Source organism: Phyllostomus hastatus, unplaced genomic scaffold (assembly GCF_019186645.2).
Source record: "Phyllostomus hastatus isolate PE091 unplaced genomic scaffold, TTU_PhHast_1.1 phas_scaffold_200, whole genome shotgun sequence".
NCBI classification, from domain to species: Eukaryota; Metazoa; Chordata; class Mammalia; order Chiroptera; family Phyllostomidae; genus Phyllostomus; species Phyllostomus hastatus.
In genome coordinates this window covers 11,687,239-11,696,837 of record NW_025334016.1, presented here as the reverse complement: position 1 = coordinate 11,696,837, position 9,599 = coordinate 11,687,239, and the positions used below count along the sequence as shown (strand labels likewise).

At 38.4% G+C, this 9,599-nt stretch overlaps 1 pseudogene; it reads left to right on the top strand.

Moving 5' to 3' along the window:
• Nucleotides 1-8,567: 8,567 nt before the first annotated feature.
• Nucleotides 8,568-8,683, top strand: LOC123832862 (annotated as a pseudogene).
• The last annotated feature ends 916 nt before the right edge of the window (nt 8,684-9,599 follow it).

Here is a 9,599-nt window from a genome sequence, read left to right as displayed (position 1 = left end):
CAAGTAATCTGGAAAGTTGAACACATCAAGTCAACAGCAGTGAGCCTTCTGCAAGAAGGGGTGAGGAGTCTGATCTGTGGGGAGTAGGTGAAGGGGTCATACTCCCTGTGATGTCTTTCCCAGTTTGCAGCAGTCAACAGAAACCACAAGTTAGCCACACAATTAGTCTCTGTATCAGAAATATGAAGCAGATCAGCAGCTCAAGTAAGTACAGAAGCCCTTTCTTGTTAGCATTTGTATGATATTCAAATATCATATTCACTCATCATCTGTTATATTTTCATAGTTCATGGCCCTGCAGAAGCTTTCTTAAGTAGGCAACTGTTCTAGAATCTGAGTCCTATTCTGTGAGATAGATGTGCTTTCAGTTGAATACAGCTCACAGTGAGGCTGAAACAGCTGCAGAACACAGTTTTAAGTTTCAGCGTAGAGTCAGGCCAGGGCAATTAGTATGAATCCAAGATTCTTTTTTAAAGAGAGTAATATTGTAGTAACTATGTTCAGTGCCAGGTGGGTACTTGAAATATCAGGTGGCACCAGTTTGTAAATTATGTGATTGTCTAACCACTATGCTGTACATCTGAAACCTATACAAAATAATATTGAATATACACTGTAATTGAAAAATAAAAAATTTTAAAAAGCCTGTGGCTTTTTTTTCAGTAGCAGCAAAGACAAGACAAGGAAAGGCCAGACAACTGTGTTCCCAAGTATAAGGCAAGGCTTTCCTAAAAGCCCTTATCTCATCAGTTCTAGCATCCAAACAGACTCACTCAAAAATATATGTACATGACTAGAAAATCAGCAGCTTCTACTGCCAAGCACTTTGTTTCAACAATAACACATTAGCACATTGGGTTTTGGGTCTACAAAAGTACCATTTTTATCTGAAGATTGCCTCTCTTTATATGTTGTCCCCTTTTTTCCAGAGGCTTCAATTTGCAAAAACAAAACAAAACAAAACAAAACAACATTTTTATTGGGGCCTTGTTCTTTTCCCAATACTCAGAGTTGAAATGGCCATCCACCAGCAGCAAAAAACAAACAAGGGAGTTTTGATTCACACACACTTTCCTTTTTCTTTTGCAGCTTTCTGTATCAGGATCATCTCTGTCTAGCAGTGATGAAATGACACATATAAAATTTTACATCAATTTTTACTATACACCCAGGTGAGACAGCCTAGTAGAGACTCAATGCCCAAAGTTTTTACTGGGATTTGGTCACTAGGCACCTTCTGTTAGGCACGTACCAATATTCCAGATCCCTAGAAGGAAACAGATTTTCAACATAAAACACACTGTTTATACAGTGAGTCCCCCTATCAGGTAGAGAATGATGGGAACCCTCCTGAAATCAACTTCTCAGACTGCAGCCAATGGCAAACCTTGTAAGCAGGCCTTTCAAAGGATAGCAGTCTCAGACCTGCTGTGTTAACCCCTTTCTGGAAATCCATATTATTCAGTCTGAGAACAGCAATGCTAATACCAATACCACTGATAAACTTACTAAGAATAGTTTTTAAATGGAAATATATTTTCCTTATTCTCTCCTAATTTTTTCATGATTGTACTATATCTATATTACCTGAGTCCTTGCATACTACATTCTCTCTTTGAACTATTATTAGTCTTAAGTCTTGGTTCATTGCTCACCACCAGTCTTTAGGTCAAAAATTCTGTAGTCATTTTGGTTTTCTGAAGCTTGTTCTTTAATAGATTCATGAGGAAGGACTTATGAGGACAACATTCCTTCAGTTCTTGCATGGTGATAACATTTTGTCCATGTCCTTTAGAGTTGAAAGAATTTTTCTTGGTATTAATGTCTTGGCTGACATTTTCTTTCCTGTGTATCTTAAATGTTACTTTAGTCTGGCATAAAGGGTTGCTATCAAAGTCTGATAATGATCTGATTTTCTTACCCTTATAGATCACTTGCTGTTATTTTCTAGATGCTCAAATTTTTTTCTTCAATTTTAACATCCAATAATTTATGAGAACATGATTCAGTGCTGGTCATTCTGGGTAGATATTATTAGGTACACAATGCACTCTTTCAAATATCTCCTTTATCCCTCCCACCCCAGCCCCCCAGAAACACCAACTACATGTATATTAGGTGTCTTGAATTTATCCCAGAGCTGATACTCTCGTTCATTTTTAAAGTATTTTTGTCTACATTTTAGTTTGGATATTTTTTATTACTATGCCTGCAAATTCACTAACCTTTTTTTTCTGCAATGTTTAATCTTCTATTAATTCCATTCATGCATTTTTTTCATTTCAGATATAGTTTTCATCTTTAAAGTTCTATTTGGGCTTTAAAAAATCTTCCATATCTCTATTTAATATGCTTAATTTAGGTTTTTGAACATTTGGAATAGAGTTATAATGACTGGTTTAATGTTCTTCACTATTTATTCATAATCTGTGTCGTTTCTGGGTCAATTTGAATTAATTTATATTTCTCCAAATTATATGTCATATTTTTATGGTTTATTGCATGCCTGGTTATTTTTTACTGGATGACAGACATTGTGAATTTTACTTTGCTTAGGTCTGGATATTTTTTTTTAAGAGAGAGAGAGAGAGAAACATCAGTGTGTGGTTGCTGGGGGCCATGGCCTGCAACCCAGGCACGTGCCCTGAGTGGGAATTGAACCTGCAATGCTTTGGTTTGCAGCCTGCGCTCAATCCACTGAGCTACACCAGCCAGGACTGGATATTTTTCTTTTAGACAAGTAGAAGGGTGACTTCATTCAGAGACTGCTCAAAAGCACAGACTGCAGAGGACAGGATTTGTATTGACAAACTTGTTGTACTCTTCTACCAGACTTTCTTCTTCCCTGACTGCCTTGGAACATGTGTTCAGGAGGCAAACCCCCAACCCCCACCCACTCACAAACCAGAAGAAAAAGCCTTATGGCGAAGAATACAAAAGCTTTATTCTGGGACACAGCTCATTTATTTGGGAACAATTTGATTTTTTTAGGTCTTGCTTTTAAGCTTTATTAGGCAGGACCACAGCAGCATTTAGTCTAGGAATAATTTTACCCACCTACTGGCCTTCTACATATTTTACTCAATTCCTTGTGACTTATGAGGTTTTCCACTGTATCTAGTAAGATTGGAAACTATTCCCAGCCCTCTGTGAACTCCAAGGATTATTCCCTGTAATCCTTTCTGGTGGTTCTTTCCTTAGCCTTGCATAGTTTCCTCACATGCATGAGCTGAGGAGTACTTAGCTAAAGATTCAAGAGGTACCTTCTGCAGATGTCTGGAGGTCTTTCCACCTCTATGGAGCTCTCTCCTCTCTGGTGCCCTAGCTGCCATGGTCTCCTTGGACTCTCAGGTCCATCTCCTTAATCCAGGAAGACCACTGGGCTCTCTCTGGATTCCTTCTGTCAGCAATGTGACTGGAAACTATCCAGGCTGAGGCATTTGCAGAGCTTACTTCATTTGTTTCCCTATTCTCAAGGATCACTGTTACTTGTTGCTTGATGTCCAATGTTTTGAAGACCATTGTTTCATATATTTTATCATTATTTTAGTTGTTTCAGGTAGAAGTATAAATCTGGTCCCTGCTTTCCATCTTAGAAGCAGAAGGAAACCTGGTGTGCTCTCTCAGTATGTCGTTTCAATTTTTTTATTATTCCAGGAAGTTTTCTTGAATTAATTATAGTTTTTAATATTTTTTTGTTGCCTCTGTCTGCTCTTATTTTTCAGGAATGCCTATGATATATGAATTGGATCTTTTTTATTATATTTTTCTATTACAATTTATCTCCCCTCCATATTCTCTTCCACTTCCACTCACCCCAGTACTTTAACTTTGGTATTTGTCATTTGTTCCCAAATGTTTTCTTCATTTCTTTTTTTAAAGATTTTATTTATTTTTAGAGAGAGAAGGGAGGGAAAGAGAGAGAGAGAGAGAAACATCAGTGTGCGGTTGCTGGGGGTCATGGCCTGCAACCCAGGCATGTACCCTGACTGGGAATCGAACCTGCGACACTTTGGTTCGCAGCCCGCGCTCAATCCACTGAGCTACGCCAGCCAGGGCTCATTTCTTTTTTTTTTTTTTTAATTTCCTTCCCCTTGTCTTCTATTTATTTTAATCCATCATGTGTTGTGTTTATTTGCTTTGTGTTTCGTATCATTTAGCATTCCATTCCAAAATGATTTTTGTTGTACTCCTAAATATTTTCCAAGATCTGTCAAGTTATTTCTGAAATTTTCTAGTTTTTTTTTTAAGATTTTATTTATTTATTTTTAGAGAAGGAAGGGAGGGAGAAAGAGAAAGAGAGCGAAATATCAATGTGTGGTTGCTGGGGACCCTGGTCTGCAACCCAGGTATGTGCCCTGACTGGGAATCGAACCTGCGATGCTTTGGTTCGTAGCCCCCATTCAATCCACTGAGCTATGCCAGCCAGGGCTTAAGTTTTCTAGTTCTTATTTAAGTTATTCTCTCATCATCTTGCATCATTTTCTTAAATTTTTTAGCTCATTTGCAATAGCTGATTAGTTTTGAGCTGTTTAGCAAGCATGTGTTTCTGGCATGCTTTCATTGTCTCTAAGGATGGTGTTCTACCCCTTATGCTTTTATCCTTACAGCAACATTGTATGAGATTTGTCCTTTGTACATTTTTGTTGCTCTCCTTTATATAAAATTATGTTCCCTTAACTTTTGGAAGGAGGTGGTGTTCAGGGTAGCTTCTCAAAGGTCAGAGCTCCCTCTTCTGTTGTTTTTGCAGAGTGCTAAAAATTATGGCAACTTGGTTCTGAGATTTCTTAGCTCTATTACCCCACTTTTATCCAGACGTTTTCTTTCCTTCCTGAAGTAAGTTAAATAATGGCTTTCTAAGAGAAATTCATGCCCTAATCTCTGAAACCTGTGTATGTTATCATATGGCAAAAAAGGACTTTGTAGGTTTGATTAAGAATTTTGAGATGAATACATTATCCTGCATTATCCAAGTAAGTCCTAACTACATACAATAGCAAGTGTCTTTATAATAAGGAAGTGGATGGAAATCACAGAAATTGAAGAGGAGAAGGAAAAGTGACTACAGAGAAGGATATTGGAGTGATGTGGCCATAAGCCAAAGAATACCAGCAGCCACCAGAAGCTAGAAGAGGCAAGGAATGGATTCTCCCTTAAAGCTTCTCCCATGCTTCTCTCCTCCAGGAGAAGCATGGTCTTGCGAACACTTTGATTTTGGCCCAGTGATTCTGATTTTGAACTCTGGCCTCCAGATCTGTGAGATAATAAGTTTTCATTGTTTTAAGCCACCAAGTTTATAGTAATTTATTACAGCACCAATAGGAAACTAATACAGTTTGTACCAAAAGTGGAGCATTGCTGTAACAAATACCTAAAAACATAAAAATCGCTTTGGACTAAGGTAATTGGATAACAGGTAGAGACTGGAAGAATGTTGAGGAGCATTACAGAAAAAGCCTAGATTGCCTAAAACAGACTTTTTGTAGAAATACAGATGTTGAAGGTACTGTTGGTGACAGCTCAGAAGAAGTGAGGAACATGGTAGAAAACCCCATATTGTCTCAGAAAATGCATATAACAACATAAACAGAATGTTGGTACAAATATAAACATTAAAGGTGCCTTTTATGAGGGCTCAGAAGGAAATGTGGAACATGTTATTAGAACTGGAAGAAACATAATCTTTGTCATACTTTGACAGAAAACATAGCTTAACTGTGTCCTTATATGTGGAAATCAGAATTTATAAGCAAAAACTGAGACATTTAGCTGAGGCATTTTCCAAACAAATTGTTGAGGATGCAACCTAGTTTCTACTTGCTGTGTATAGAAAAATGTGAAAGGAAAGAGATAAACTGAAGGAAAAATTGCTAAGCAAAAAGAAATCAGGTCTTGATGATTTGGGAAATTCTTGGCCTACTCAGATTGCAAAAGGTGCTAAAATTAGGAGATTCTATGCTAGGAAAGTATGCTCTGGAGAGAATGCCAAGAGTGTGGCCAGACAACCTTTTCCTAGTACTGAAGAGATTTGGCATGTGATTTATGGATCCCCTCAATCTTCATAGCAGAAGCTGTGAATAGAGCTGAGATTAATGAGAAACAAATCTGTGGAGGAGCCTCTTGTCTAATGGTATACATTCCTGTGACATACACAGGATGTTGCAAGGTTTTTAGAATGTTATACCAGCAGAAATACTTCCAGCTTGGACTGAAAGGGACAGAGACAGGATAAAATAAAGGAAGGCTGTCAGACTCCTAAAATTCTGCAGGTAGAAAACAGGGCGATAAAACTATTCAGATTCAAATATGTGTTAACCATCAAGAAAAAGAATGACTCCAAGAGTAGAATTTTGGGCCCATAGGGTAGATCCTCAAGTTACAAAAGATTATTCCCAGGCCTTGAAGCCTAATGGGATTTGCCCTGCTGATTTCAAAATGGTTCATTAACAATGACTTCTTTTTTTTCTACCATTTTCACTGTTTTGGAATAGGAATGTCTGTAACTGTTATCCTATGCCTGTTCTACCATTGTATTTTGGGAACAGATAACTTGTTTTCTATTTTCTCTTTTTCCCAAGTCCACAGAAGGAGAGGAATTTTGCCCAGGATGCCATACTTACAGAGTCTCACCCATACCGGATTTACATGATGAGATTTGGGACTTCCAAACAGATGATATTTAGATGAAATTTTGGACTTGAAAGGATGCTGTAAGCTGCAATATTTTGACACTTTTGAGGGTGTTGGAATAAGGTGAATGTATTTTGTACATGGGATGGATATCAATATTGGGGGGCCAGTGAGGAGGCTATGGTAGGTTTTATAATGGCTCCCCACAAGATATCCATGTGTTAACTCCTGGAACAGGTGAATGTTATCTTGTTTGGAAAAAAAAAAGGAAAGAAAAGAAAAAAAGGACTTTGTAGATATGATTAACTTAAGGATCTTAAGATAGGGAGATTATCTTTGATTTTCCAGATGAGCCTTAAATACAATCTCGAGTGTTCTTATATGAGAGAAGCAGAGAGACAACAAAGACAGAAGAGGAGGTGGATGTGGTGAATGATGGCATAGAAGGCCTCCACTATAAATACGTCACCCTTATCTACACCAACTATAAGGTGGACAAGGACCTGCCCGGTCACCTGAAGCCTTTTGAGAACCTGCTGTCCCAGGACCAGGGGAACCAGGCCTTCATGACAGGCAACCAGATCTCTTTCATGGACTAAACCTACTGGACTTGCTGCTGAATCACTAGGCCTGGCTGCCTGGACTCTTTCCTCCTGCTCTGGCCTTCCTGAGTGGTACACCTCAGGGTGACCCCCTTAAGCTCAAGGACTTTCTGACCCATGCCCAAACATGTAAACCTCCCCATCAATGGCAATGGGAAACAGTAACTGTTTGTGGCACCCTCAGCATGAGGCAGGGTGGCCTTCTTCCCTTTGCTCAGGATCAATGAAATTTTTGAGAAAGAGAGAAAAAAAAGGTAGGGCTTTGAAGGATCACATTCTCTGATAAGACCCAATAAAAACACAAATAAATTATTACCAAAATATCTTAACCAGCTAGAAATTAAGAAACACTTTCATAAATAAATCAAGACTAAATGTGTCTATGTTATATACACATAAACTCTACCAGTCCATAGAGAAAGATGGAAATTTTCCAATTTATTTTATGTAAGGAGAATAACCATAATACCAAAACAAATATTGCTCAAAATAAAAGATAACTAGAGATAATCTTTCATGGGTATGGATGACATTTTCTAAATAAAATATCATATCAATTCCAGCTGTATCTTAAGAAAAAAATACCCCATAACCATTAAGATGATTCCAGGAGCCCTGGCTGGTGTAGCTCAGTGGATTGAGCATGGGCCTGTGAACCAAAGGGTTGATGGTATGATTCCCAGTCAGGAAAGATGCCTGGGTTGGGGGCCAGGGCCCCAGTTGGGGACACATGAAGGGCAACCACACAGTGATGTTGCTCTCCTTCCCTCTTTCTCCTTCCCTTCCCCCTTCTCTAAATAAATAAATAAAATCTTTAAAAAAGAAAAGATGATTCCAGGAATTCTAGTATGGATGAACATTTATAAATCAGTCAACATAACTCATCACACAAATACTTTAGAAAAGCCACATAATGCTATTAATTATTATAAAAGATTGTATGATACAATTCGGTAGCCATTCATATTAATAATAAAAACTCAAAATAGTAATAGAAGGAAACTACTTAAGATTGACAAGACCATTTTCAAAAAATTGCCAGAAAACTTTGTACTAAATGATAAACATTTAAACCATTTCCATTAAAATTAGCAAGAAGATAAGGATGCTCTCTATCATATCTATTACTGAACATTATTTTGAAGACTATCTCAACATTGTCCAACATGACTTCCCACAATGATTGAAAATGTTTTCTATTTAATACTGTCCAGTACAGTAGCCACTACCTATGCATGGCTATTGAGCAACTGAAATGTGGCTAGGTGATTAAGAAACTGAATTTAACATTGTTTTAGTTTAAATAAATTTAAATTTAAATAGCCACATAACTGCAAGCAACACTCTGAGGCAGATGATCAAACAATTTGAACTTGATATAGCAACAAAGTCTAACCTATTCTGGTGCTCTCTCCTCTATGAGACAAGCCTGTTATATAGACTTAGTGTAAAAAAATAGCCACATAAGCTTAGTGGCTACTGTCTAATACAGTTCAAATACAAGAAATAATCACATCAAATGTTGGATAAAAGAGACAATATTATCTATATCTGATATGATTGTACAATTAGAAAACCTGAGAGACTATACTAAGAAGCTACCAGATTTGGGACTTCCAGCGAAGATGGAAGCATAGGTAGACACACTGTGCCTCCTCACACAACCAAAAGAAGGGCAACAATTTTTTTTAAGTTATTAACTGACTTTATTTTTTATTTTTATTTTTTAGATTTTATTTTATTTTATTTTTTTAGAGAGGGAAGGGAGGGAGAAAGAGAGAGAGGGAGAAACATCAATATGGGGTTGCTTGGGGTCATGGCCTGCAACCCAGGCATGTATCCTGACTGGGAATCGAACCTGCGACACTTTGGTTCACAGCCTGCGCTCAATTCACTGAGCTACGCCAGCCAGGGAAGGGCAACAATTTAAAAACAAAAAACAACCAGAACTGACAGAAAATCAAACTGTATGGAATTCCAACAACCAAGGACTTCCATAAAGAGGAAACATAACATCCAGACTGGTAGGAGGGGTGGAGAAGGGCAGCCGGCCAGCCAGGCAGAGAGGACTCACGGCAAAGTGGTGGTGGAGGACTGGGGCCCTCAAGGCAGTGGCTGGTGAAGCCCACAAAGTGGTGGCTGGTGGAGCAGGTGGTCCCACATTCACATGCAGATAAACTGGGAGGAACACCTAGGGAGTGAGACAGACTGGGCAACCCAGGGTCCCAGCACAAGAAAATAAAGCCTCAGACCACTGATTGAAAACACCTGTGGGGGTTGAGGTATCAGTGGGAGAAACTCCGAGCCTCACAGGGGAGTTTGTTGGAGAGACCCACAGGGTCCTAAATGTACACAAACCCACCCACC